General features: G+C 42.1%; 2 protein-coding genes across 2 annotated transcripts in view; one reads left to right on the top strand and one right to left on the bottom strand.

Moving 5' to 3' along the window:
- T265_01242 (hypothetical protein) overlaps window positions 1-10,361 on the top strand; it is a gene marked incomplete at both ends in the record, with an annotated part of 64,609 nt that overhangs the window by 20,659 nt on the left and 33,589 nt on the right. The gene's annotated exons all lie outside the window — the stretch shown is intronic.
- The window catches only part of T265_01241 (hypothetical protein), a gene marked incomplete at both ends in the record, with an annotated part of 22,094 nt that overhangs the window by 992 nt on the left and 10,741 nt on the right, over window positions 1-10,361 (bottom strand). The window lies entirely within an intron of this gene.

Raw genomic sequence — 10,361 nt, forward strand, 5'->3', positions numbered from 1 at the left:
TCATCCCTACACGAAACAGTGTCCATAAGAGGTGCTTACGCTCTCCATTCTTATTTACTTTCGTGATGGATGAGATGATTGGACGAACACTGGAGGGTCTTCAAAACGATGACGTTCAGATAGCTGCTGCCGAAAGCCTTGTCGAACTGGAATTTGCAGACGACATTGCTGTCGTCTTCGAAGAGGAAAAGAAGTTGCAGATGTTATTTGACGAACTGACCAGTATTATTCCGTCCTTTGGCGTATGTTTTTCACCCGCACAACGTTAGTTCATGCTCCTGGGCACGCCAGTTTCGATCCAGAGAAAGGTACTCGTAGTTGTGAACCGTTCTACCCATCTTGAAGGCTGTATAAATTGCTACTGTAGTGTGAAAGAATAAGTCAGTTCACGAATCTGCAGGGCTTTGTGCACTTTTCCTATTATGATACACCATGACGTCAAAGGGACCCATCTTTGAATCTGAACAAACGTATGTATCAGACTACAGTACGAACTTGTGTATGGCTGTAAGATTTGGCCTGTTTGATCAGCGGAACTGAGACTTCTTCAGGTCTTCGAAAACTGTTTTCTCAGAACCGTAGCTCATTTGGGTCGATGTCGCCGAATCCGTAACGAAGCAGTTAGAAAACGAGTGCTCTGTCGCGCAATGGGGACTTCCATTGAAGAGTGTGAGAGAGCAGGAGAAAGTGCGCTGGTTGGGTCGTGCCTAACCATCGTTTGCCGAAGAGAGTGCTGTTTTCCGTGCCATGTTCAGAGTGATGGAAACAAAAAGGTGGCCAACCTTTGGCCTGGTATAGGGGAATGAAAGAGACTACGAAAGGTCTAGGTTAGGTCAGGGTAACTCGCCTTCCAGGATGGAGAATGCATGATACCTATTGCGCCTAGGTAGAGATTTTGTAGAATATGGCTGCCAACCGATGTCGATGGCGTCAATTCAGATTGTCTGGGTGAGTATCTAGCGGTGTGGGCACCTCGAAATGATTGTTTTGCATTAGCAACAAGTCCCTCTTCCGTCTACTCTTACTCTTTTTCCGCCATAAGGCTTTCGAACAAATCAAGGTTTTATGGCAACGAAATGTCATGGTAGCACTGATATTATGCTGTCCATGATGATATTGATAATGTAACCGGAACATTCCAGCACTACTACGAACTACTGTTATACGACTGCAAATTTTTGATATACTAAAACGTTTGAGTGATGGTTTTCTGTTTTGCCGTACAGTTCTTTCAAAAGTTGATCATTAGACCATTTACCACCTGAAGTTCAACTGTGTATACTTCCGCTTCGCATTTCGATCTTTACCTCAAGTCTTCCTGTATTTTTCAAGCTTGTATGCACCTCAGTGCTCAGTCAGTACCGCAATGAACGAACTCCCGGTTTAGTTTTAGACTACTTATGAACAAAGCAACTCCAACTTCAGTGTGCAGCCAACAGTCCAATTTCAAAGTGCAAGCATGTCCATGAATAGTTATAAAGGAGACATTGGTTAGGGCGAGTGAGTAGCGTGAAAAGAGCTTGATGTTAAATTTGCCTGCCGCTGTGATCATTTTATGAACGTCGCAGGGGCTGACCAACAGTGCCTCTTCCTTAGTAATTCTCACTTTAAGAGTAAAGAGTTTAGCTGTGTAGCACGAGAGACATTTGGGCAACTCAACGATTATCCATATTCATTTTGCTATCGTACAGAGCAGAGCCAGTTGTGCAGATACTGAAAACTGGTGATGACAGTATTAGTCATAAGAAATGGCTTCGTTGCTTCTTGGTAAGAAGCACTTGATGTCAACCGATCCGTTCGTAGAAAACAGGCACAGGAAGTGCTATAGCACTGCTTGAGTCTTCTATCCGAAGAACACAAACAGTTTTACGGCCACATCGGTTCATCACCACTCTCTTTAGCTTAGTTGACGCTGCACTGAATGAATCATCCAGGTGCGTTTGTGTGCTGCATTCTAATCTTGTGTTGTATGTTCCGCTCGTTTCTGAAGACGATAGGTTTATCAACACAACAACCTACAACCAGTCAATAGTAATGTTCTGATTTTATGAGAGTCAGTTTGACCTCTGATCACATTCGTCGCTCCTAAATTCCGGAAATTCACGAGCACTTCGACTTTAATATCTACTATCGAGGGTCGCTATTGCAAGCTTATGGGATTCAGATTTAATCAGAGACAAAGAAGGTTAACGTATTAGGGTAAGGCATTTTTAAAGTATTCATACAGTTAATTGCATACAGTTCACCAATTTTCGGACAGATTGTGCGTTCTACACTACTCTTTTGTGCTTTTTTGTGAATTCAACGGGACCTTTATGCATATCTATGGTTAACATAGTGAAAAGCATTCACTAGTTTTGGCTACCAAAAGTAGGATGGAAAGCGGACTATTGTCTCTTCGTTGCGTCGACTTTATATCATTGCATACACTTTGAGGGCTTTCTTGTTCCAACTGGTACAATAGTAAAGTCCCACTTATCAGTCACTTAAGCTTGTTACGTGGGCCTTGTATTTGATAAAGGCGAAGTTGGCCAAAGTTCCATTCATACGGTCCGGCAATTTTTGCGTAGAATTCGAATCGGGATAATCGACGGCTGTGGGCCATCGTCTGAATCCCTCGTCTATGCTGAGCTTTATCTCACCCGGTCCGATTTAGGTCTCTACGTTAGGCGGCACCTAAGAGGGACAAGTCAAAGCTGGACTCAGTCTAATTTAAAGTTCACGGTGGACTGATATCTATTTCTGCATTTGTGTATCATCTCGAGCTGGCTCCATGCACAGTATGTAAGGCCACATGTTTTCATTGAGCCTTGTATTCGGTGTAAAACTGAGGGAATAAATCTGGAGTGTAAACAGTATGAAGATAGTTCTCAAGTCATCAGCATGTACAACTGATGGTCCACGGTTGTGAATTCATGTGCAGAAAAGTGAAAAGTTGTAACCCATTGTGTTCACGGAGAGTGGCCTAGTGGCAGCATCACGCATATGACGCTCCCAAAGCAAACGTATGGCTAGCTAGTGCAAGCAGTAGTTAAGTTACTCCGTAAAACAAAAAGGCCAATTCTTGTACCGTTTAGCGCACCGTAATACCCAGAGCTTTAAGGCAAATCTTTTGCCAATACAGCATAACAGCTTAAGCCTACGTCGAACTCAGGTTACAACGATGGGCTTCTAAATTTAGCCACGATTTGACCTAACCTGGCGAATTTCATGAAGGCTGACATGCGGACCGTGTCAGTTTACCGTTCAAGTGGTACTTTCCCTGTCCGGCTCATTCTCATATGAAATTCGGATTGACGCTAGAGTACGCAATTGCTGTGAGTCGGGATCAGTCATTGTTTCTTTTGGCATCGTCAGCAAGTCCAGCTGGATCTGTTAACCCAATGGTAGCCGGAAAATATCAAAGTTTGGTCGGTTTTGGTCAGCTTGTGACTCGAATCTAACTGTCATTGCTGTTGTTCGGAGAAAGATATCATTTTCAATTAGTGTGGAATAGTTAGTGAAACTTAAAACGGCTCCACAATCTTGTTCTTTGGATTTGCATCTTATGCAAAGTTCAGACAAGCTTACCCTGTCAAAAGACCTCACTTTGAAGAAAGCTGTTACCTTGGAGAAGGTCGCACCTCTGAATCCTCTGGAGAATCCGGTCATTAGTGAGTAGACGGGGTTTATTCATAGCCTTTTGCGATGTTTGTAATCTAGACGCTGAAGGTTAATGTGTTAGGTGAGATATTTTTTTATGTAACTTCGATACACATCTTAAAAAGTTGGTATCCAGCTAAACATCCGAAACTCAATTGCTCTCTGATGCGTGACAAGGGGTTGTTGCAATTACCCTGCCGAAATAAGCATAAAAGTTGCTCAGAGATACCCTCTAAAGCAGCAGAAAATTTTTCACACTATCTACATTCGAATTTATGAAGTTCCAAAACGTATCCATTCATCGAGACTGTGGGCCTTCAAAATGGTGGTTTTTCAGCATCTCAAGACGGGTCGGTCACAAAATTCACAACAGTTGATCTAATTTAAGTGTGAATTAAAGGAATGTTTTTCGGAATTTTGAGTTTACAGTAGTATCCTTTTGGAACGTAACCGTCATCGGAGGAATTATTCTGTGATCGGTGTAAATAACTTTGGTAGAAGGGGCACTGGCTTAGTGGACGACATTTTTTTATACTAAAATATAGATAAGGTATTCCAGAAAAGGATGGAGTATGGGAGTGACCTGATACTCAGTCTATGGAACTAGGGATTGTATTTTACTTATTGGCTAATAAACGGTTCCAGATTTTGGTTCTGGAAGAAGGGGAGGATCTTGTCACCGTTCCCGGAGAATTCACACCTACATAAGGGTTAAATCAACTCTCAGCCTGCAGCCCATTGTGTTGTGATCCACTTTCATTTTGGGTTAAGATACTCAGACTAATATGAACCAGTTATTTCTAACAGTAAGATATCCTTAAAACATTAGGTTGCCTTGATATAACATAGAGGAGGATTTGCGAACTTCTTTGTTTTTCACTATCTTATTTCGAGGATAACCATCCATATAACCTTGTTTGCCTGTCATCCACACCACTGCTGCTATCTATCCTTTAGGACAAGGCGGTTCCATAAAATTTCTGTCAAAATGAGACCAGAATATACGAGTATGTTGCAATTGTGTGAACGTAATTTTACGAGGCCAGTGCTCTAGGCCATTGTGGATTCCACTCACTTTGGGCTCGAACTGATGGCTACAGAGAGTGAAGAATTGTAGCAGTTCTTCCCAGCATGGTCCAAGTCCCATGAAAAACCGTAAACCATCGCTTTTTTCAGTTGCTTTTGTTGGTCTCCAACCTCCCACTTTTCGCTTCCGACTTCAAGAGTTTTGCGTTGTTAAAAATTTCATACTATCTGTATTCTAAATTGCCACTCATCTGTTTTTCCCACTTGATGTAAGGCACCGATTGTGCTGCTGTCCGATTGTATTTCCCATTGTGACTCGTATCTAAGTCGTCCACTTTAGATACGGTTGCAAAATGACCTGGTTTTGCCAGTAGTCCAGAGATGTCGTCAAAATCTAGTTCAATCTATACTGCACATCTGAATGTCACTCAAGGGTGAAGGGTTTCCACTTGAACAGGATGGTCGAAGATGATCAGTTGGGAACCAGTTGCTATGCTTTTGGTTGAAATTCACCCCCCTCTATAAACCGGTTACATTCTTCAGTGAATTGTCAGCCAGTGGTATGTTCGTACACGTGTTATTTGTGAGTGGGACTGGAACATTTGCCGTCAGAAGTCAATGCAACACTTGTATAGATTATTTGCACGGAACCCTTTCTTAGAGCACACGATACAAATGCAGTTATCAAGGTAAAAATAAGTTTTTGGTTCCCTAAATGGAGATAAGTTGGAGATCAACGAGCAAGTTTGAGATTATTACAGACTCACGAGATGAACCTTGCCGGCAAGTTTGAGTACGGTTTCAACCTTTAGTGTTCAGCATAGGTTGACCTAATCTTATGCTACCAACTCTCTTCTAAAAACATACTGCTGAATTTTTGTATCTAGGTCAGTCTTATTTGCACAGTATTTCTCGTGTTCCTGCGCGATTTTTTCTGTTCTTTTATATTCTGGATGTCTGCTGTTGTAAGGCTTTATCGGCAGTGCATATCCTCGTTCGTACAGATTTTGAACTCTGGGAATTTGACACACTAGGCAGACCAGGCACCGGTTCTCCATCTGTTCCTATTCATCGAATTACATTTGCGATGAGTTGATCATCCGGCCCATAGATATGTTATTGTCTGATTTTTGCAATGAATTGACAGATCATCGCTTATTTCATACAAACTGGGCGAAGTAGATGCCTAGGTTTAGGTTATCGGTTCGAATAACGACGAAGTAACTGTTTTAACTGGCGACCGACGGCTTCCCATCCTTTCGGGAAGCCACGTGGTGCAACGTGGTAGCCTCATTTTCGATTTACAGACATCTAGGCCACACCAGGTTACTTTCATTGTCGGTTGCGGTCACTCAGAAGCTCGCTAATCCATATTTTATGCTGTTAACGTATCTCAATACTAATGGTAAAAAGCTGTTGTTTGTAAAATCTCTTGGACCGAGGGGCTCGCATCAGATAGGGACGCAGTGGACTCGACCACGACGTCCGGACAGGCGAACGTGTTCACGCTTGAGATGTGTAGTCGGTTCGTCTGACGACTTCAGCGACGACCTGGTTGCTTTTCTCGTTCGACCCATCTGTAGGGACGTGGTGATTCAGTTGTGTTCACTGTGCGCTGTTGGAATAGTGTTAGCACGGTCACCTCGTATTTCAGATGCCAGGTCTTCATAGTCCGGCAGAGGCAAGGATTAGCAACGCTGATTAGTCATAATAAGAGCGAAACTCTGGTATAGTCCTTTTCTAGGCGAACTCATCACAGTAATTCTCCAGGACAGGAGGCGGTCTACTCAACAGAGAGTGGTGCGAATGTGAATTGTTAATACCCAGCAGCCGAGCATGTTATCAATCCGATTTACTAATTGAACAACCATCTTTATAATCGAATACGTCCTGCACAAGGAGAATCGCATGAAGTGTAAGAAACGATACCAGTCGATTGCTAGAATCGTGGTTTGTCATGACTCCCGTTTACGTTGTTTAAATTAGCGTTTTATTTTCATGGTCAGAAAAATATTCGTCAAACTGTAATCACCGTAAATCTGTAATGTTTATTTCAGACTTAAATTTTGCGCAACTGTGACTTTTCGAACTCACATGTCGGCCATCGAAACTCCTCAATCACCCTCAATTTCACCATAAGCCACTGTTTTCTTGATGTTTCACGACACGGAGGCCGTTAAATAGTGCACTAGTTAATTACAGTTGTTTGCAGAAATGGTGAACTGTGGACTACAGAAAACGTATTCCATTACACATGAACTCGCAGTACTTTTCCAGACCATAAACTGAACTTTGCGAATAACCTGATAGCACACAGCATAGTAGCCAAATCATAACAAGTCACAGGTCGCCACGCATTGGCTCCATCAACTCAGCTACACCCTACACAGCCCCAAATACCACATTGCCAAGATTCTTCATTCAACTTATGGTATTGGTTAGGTATGCTTTTTTCTTAGAGTCACTCTTAAGTTTCCCAGTTCTGCGGCTTCCCAGGGTCAGCACGATAACTCATTTGTTCCCGTGTCTGTGGTTTACACCCATTTAGGCCAGTGATGTTCGACGCCCAAGTACAAGGTGAGTGCGATAGACCACGGGCTGGCTGTTTTGCTCAACCCGGACGCCTGTATCAAAGTCGTGCGCGATACGTTAGTCAAGTTAGATATGTCATTGGACCTCAAATCCCTGGCAGTGCAATCCTACATTATAGCCACATGTGTACTGGAAGTATGTTCGACCACCGTCGCACACTTCCAATAGGCTTTTGAACAGACTCAGGTCGCCTACGATCTAACTCTTCTAATCCCCTAACTATCAACTAGAACGGTGATCACGGAATTTTTACCGCTGGGTTTGAAAGTCTACGCCTCGCACTATCTTATGAATGCCACTGATTGCGTTCATGAATCGTATGACCTTCAGACTGCCTAAAGAGTACATGTCTTTTGATCTTATTGCCTTGGTACGAGGAAAGCGCACTAATCCTCAAAAATGCATATACCATGCAGAAAAGCTATGTGATATTTCAATCTGTTCCTTTTCGATAACCTCCTATTTAAAGTGTATTTCAGCAATAATGCTTTGATGTTATTTGTTGGTGAGTAAAGTCTGGTACTTACGCAAAATGAATGGCAAAACTACCCTGGTTTTGTGGCGATTTATGGGCATTGAATATGTACGCTTGAACTAATTCTACAGGTTATGGAAGCAAACTACATAAGGTCCATTTACTCTAGGCTTTATGATGTTTTCATCTGCTGGAAAATCCCCACACTGAATGGAATCTATCACTGAGTTTAATACTATTTTCTTTGAACTTGCCTTCAGACTGGAAACAAAATTTACTTGTGTGCAATGCATCACGTGGTTTTAGAATACACCTGGTTTTACCTTTCTGGGTCTTTGAGGTCAGAAATTCACATCTAGAATAAATGAATCAGACCTTTGAACTGCACTTTCTTTATGATGTAGCTTGCTAGTCTTTCAGTACCATCTCAGTGGACCAGTTCCAAAGGGCCGGTTTATTGTGTCTGATATGATCAGTTTAACTTCATTACATCTACCATGGAAGGCTGAATAATCTATGCCCATAAGTAAGCTAACAGAATATAATACCGGTGTACGTCTGTCAATATGTTATTGACAATCCTGCTATCACTCAGACAACCTTCCCGATGACTTTCTCTTTTGGTGTGTTTGGTTAAAATTATTGATTTCAGATGTCTGCTGAAATTGGTATTAGTTAAATAATTCACGGACCCTTCTGTCGTGAACATAGTTTAGAAACTTCCTTCGAGTATACTGGATTTCTATTACATGTTCACCGATGTCAAGTGCTTTTGAAAAAGTTAACTTGGCCCCATCCACTCAGAAGCTTGCACTCACTGTTATTAGCCATGGTCTTCGGGCAAGTAGGAGATTTTCACTGCAGAGCTGACATGAGGTGTTCTGATACTTAAAAGCATCATCAGCAATCATAGATCCCATGACCTTGATCAGCACAGCTGGGGAGTGGTTTCCTGCTCCGTGCCCCGGCCTCGTAAACGTGGCACATAAACGTACACATAGCTCAGGCATCAGTGGCGTGCAACACTTTTCATGATGGCCTAATTACAAAGGCCTCACGACCTGGTACTGTTTCAAAAATAGAAAATGTGTAATTTAGTTCCACTAGTCGACAGAACGTGAAGGTACCGAAAACGTCCCATGAGACTGTTTTTTGTGGAAAAAAGAACGGAAGCTTGCAAAGTGATTCGCAAAGGTTGATGTTTGTTGTGAAGTTAAACACTGCTTGTTACTTGCATATCCGTTGGGCTAGTATAGATGGGATATGGCAACGTCCAAGTTTGCCGTGGAAACGTGTCAGTTACAAATAGCGAGGCAGATAATCAATAGTCGATTCATATTGGTAGAAAATGTTCCCTACTGAAAATTTTTAGCTGTTTCCCGACTGTTATTACTTTTTGAAGGCATTCCAATCACCATCCGGGAGTCGTCTTATCTGTTAAAGTTTTGCTGATTGGGATTTCCATCCTGTCTGACCGAGTTATATACAAGCAAAAAGTGACGGGCCTTCAAAATAAGAGAAAAATGAAACATCAAATACAAATTGGGATAAAGAGTGATAAAAACCAGGGAACCACGTGTATCTGATGAGCCCCAAGAAGAACAAGAGATGTTGAGCTACCGGAAACGTTTTTCAGCAAATGTTTGCCAAGACTTCTGTCAACGAGACTTTCATAAAAATTAATTGACTTAGTTCTTAGCAGCAGACTTGTTGCGCCGTGTTCAACCGTAAACGTTTATCCTTGGATGAAAAACCAACTAATCTAAGAACATTCGAGCTTATTTTGTACATGTCCTCCGCTGATCATTGTGCACGACCCATCCTTATTCCTGTTTGAGTAAGACAAAGAAGTTAAGTTTCAGAAACTCAGAATAGAACGTGGATCTTTGGCTTATTCTATAACAGTATACCACCTTACCACCCTACAGTAGTCTGGAGTCCTTTTTCGACCGTTTCTTCGTATTGAATTGCTTTTTAATGTGAATATGAATAATGGGGACTTTCATAAAAATTAATTGGCTTAGTTCTTAGCAGGCAGACTTGTGCGCCGTGTTCAACCGTAAACGTTTATCCTTGGATGAAAAACCAACTAATCTAAGAACATTCGAGCTTATTTTGTACATGTCCTCCGCTGATCATTGTGCACGACCCATCCTTATTCCTGTTTGAGTAAGACAAAGAAGTTAAGTTTCAGAAACTCAGAATAGAACGTGGATCTTTGGCTTATTCTATAACAGTATACCACCTTACCACCCTACAGTAGTCTGGAGTCCTTTTTCGACCGTTTCTTCGTATTGAATTGCTTTTTAATGTGAATATGAATAATGGGGAATGAAAAGGAATGCCAGAAAGCACTCAGAACAATAGATCCGGCTTCAGAAATGACATGGCGCTCGTCGGGGAGAAGGACAATTCAACCATGTGTGACGATTGAAACCGGATTCATACGTATCTTGGACGTTGTATCAGTTCTGATTGTAGTGTGACAGATGGGGTGAATGCACGAGTCTGCAAGGCTCCGTTAGCGTTTGCTAACTTGAGACACCTATGGCGTCAGAATGGTTTATCCCTGAATCTGAAGGGACGTGTGTATGAAGCTACAGTACGGGCTGTTTTGTTGTATGGC

This window comes from Opisthorchis viverrini (assembly GCF_000715545.1).
Source record: "Opisthorchis viverrini unplaced genomic scaffold opera_v5_13, whole genome shotgun sequence".
Classification (NCBI taxonomy): domain Eukaryota; kingdom Metazoa; phylum Platyhelminthes; class Trematoda; order Opisthorchiida; family Opisthorchiidae; genus Opisthorchis; species Opisthorchis viverrini.